Source organism: Panthera pardus, unplaced genomic scaffold, assembly GCF_024362965.1.
Source record: "Panthera pardus isolate Hobbes unplaced genomic scaffold, ASM2436296v1 HiC_scaffold_13, whole genome shotgun sequence".
NCBI lineage: Eukaryota > Metazoa > Chordata > Mammalia > Carnivora > Felidae > Panthera > Panthera pardus.
The window spans coordinates 53,137,487-53,140,115 of NW_026526688.1; the positions used below are offsets into that span (position 1 = coordinate 53,137,487).

Here is a 2,629-nt window from a genome sequence, read left to right on the forward strand (position 1 = left end):
GTAGAGCATAATTTTATTGGTTATGCTCCATTTTGCAGTCACATACCCTTGGGTAAATTATTTAGCATCTCTGAGCTTCAGCTTCCTCTTCTCAAAAAGTGCACTGCAAAGGGTTTTCTGAGGATGACAAATTACAAAGTGCATCACACTCATCCTGGTGTAGATTAGGCTCTTCACTCCTCCTCCTCCTCCCTCTCCCCCTCCTCTTCTTCCTCCTCCTCCATCACCACCAGCACCTCTTCTTTCTCTTCCTTCTCTTCCTCCTTCATTAAATTCCACCATTAGAGCTGTCTTTCTTTCTTTTTTGTACACTCTCTCCAAGAGATCTCTTAGCGAATGCAAAAAACAGCCAGGAGAGTTTTATTCTGGGTTCCAACAATGTCACATTGTTGGGAGCACCACTGTGGGTTGGCATGGGAGTTGGGGAGAGGAGGTGTGATAATGGCCTGGAAGTAAGTAGTTCAATACTAGATCAGGACTGAGGATTCCCTTGAATGACTCCATAGAAGACTCCCAGGTCCCTGCATGGGGCATATACTTCCTGCCCATACAATGGAGGCCATATCCTGACCATCTGCTGCCATAGACAAAGCATAGACTCAGTTGGCACCTTCCCATTCTTTTAGAGATGGAGGAAACAAGGCTTGAATGGGTGAATGGGCTTGTAAAAGGGAAGACTCAATCTGTGAGTTGTGCTGGCATAAAATTTTCAGCTCTCTTGATTCTCAGTTCAGAACTCTGTCCTCCATATATTTTAAGTTTATTAATCATGCATTTGGAAATATGGAAAGTATGAGCCTAACATTTTCTAAATACTTCTGAGCCTCCTCCTATACCTGATCCTGGAAAAGCAAATCTAAGACACATTTGGAGATTAGCAGGTGTGGGAGATGGACCCTTTCCTTTCCATTCGTGCATGTCTTGATTAAGTCACCATCCCAACCTTTGGACAGGAGCTTTTCTTACCTGTGCTGAGTGTTCCCACCTCCTGTCTGAGGTCTTGTTGGGAAAAGGTGCCAGGGAAGCACGAACAGCTTCATACTATCCCCTTTAATGTTGCTCTGTTGGAAATTTCTTCTTTATTTTAGTTTCCTAGAATTTTTGTGCTCTCCTGATCATGTCTACCTTCAAGAAAAAAACCCACCATTGCCAACAATGACTACACCCCCTCAGCTACTTTAATGAATTAACTTGTTGAAGGAGGAAGCCCCTTTCCTGACTGCCTCGTTCACGAGTCAGATAGTTCCTGGGTGCAATGACTTCATGCTCATTTTTCTCTATGTGCAAGCTTATTTTCCCCCATGGCTCAATAAGTCATTGATATATGATGAAATTTAATACACACAAAGAAAAATAAAATCATACACATAGTTTAGTGACTGAACGTAAAGCAAACACCATGGGGTCACCTCTTAGATCAAGAAAACAGACCTTTTCCAGCACCACAAAAGGTCCCAGTGAACTCTTAAGTGACTATAGCTCACTACCTCCCCAACAAGGCAACCGCTGCTCTGACCCAGGTAATCATCACTTTCTTGCTTTGCTTTATGGTTTTCTCTTTAGTATGGATCACTAACCAGGGTAGTTTAATTTGCCTCTTTTTGACCTATCTGTAAAAGGCAGCACAAAAGTATTACTTGTGACTGTTTTCCTCTTTTCTTTATTATATTTTAAAGATATTTGTATATTTCTGTGTGTAGCATTAGTTTTTGCTTCTGTCTATTGACTATTTAATATATTTAGGATGGATGACAAGTATTTGAGTTGCTTCCACGGATTACCAAAGAGTCCTGCTGTGGGACATTCTTGTACTTATATTCTGTGCACACAGGCTTGCTTCTTGGAGGATAGATACCTTGGAGTAAAATTGCTAAGTTACAGGACATGTATAACGTCAATTTGTTCTAAATGTCAAATTGTTTACTAAAGTCCCTTTTACTAATTTTTATATCCATCAGCAGGTGTATAAGGGTTTTGGTCACTCCACATTCTTAGCACTACTTGGTATTGTCAGACCTTTATACTTTAGACAACTGGATGGTGATCTAGTGGTCCCTCAGGGCAGATTAATATAATTTCCCTGATCACAAATAAGGTGAGGTATCTTTTTGTATGTGTATTGGTCATTTAGGGTTCCTCTTTTTTTTTTTTTTTTAGCTTTGATTTTATTTTATTCCTCTTTTGATAAGTATCTAGTTAAGTCATTTGCCCATTTTTTTTTCTACTGGCTTGTCCATGAAGAATAATTTGTACTGCGAATATTCTTACTGTTCTGATTTTGTAATGATCAGGGCAGGCTAAACGTTCAGTATATTAAGACCAGGTATGTGTCCCCAGACCTAGTTCTTTCCCTAGGCCTGGTTTTATAAATGCTGGTGACAAACCAAGTCTGATTTATATGATGCACCTTATATGGGAAATATCTGTGACTCAAAGTATCTGCTCATCCTAGATAAATGACAGCACAGCTAGTGTAAGATAACCATTGGAAGATAACCATCGCTAATTTGATGATTATCAGTTGTCACTGAGTGAATTGTAAAACTATTGAGTTTTATTTTCTAAAAAAACAAACAAAAAACTACAAATTATGGGATTGTCCAAGATGGCGGTGTAGAAAGATCCTGAA

General features: G+C 39.5%; 1 non-coding gene across 1 annotated transcript; it reads left to right on the forward strand.

Moving 5' to 3' along the window:
- The first annotated feature begins 2,252 nt into the window (after nucleotides 1-2,252).
- Nucleotides 2,253-2,384, forward strand: LOC128776825 (small nucleolar RNA SNORA72). The gene has a single exon (XR_008421985.1). It is a non-coding gene; the product is annotated as a small nucleolar RNA SNORA72 (small nucleolar RNA).
- The last annotated feature ends 245 nt before the right edge of the window (nucleotides 2,385-2,629 follow it).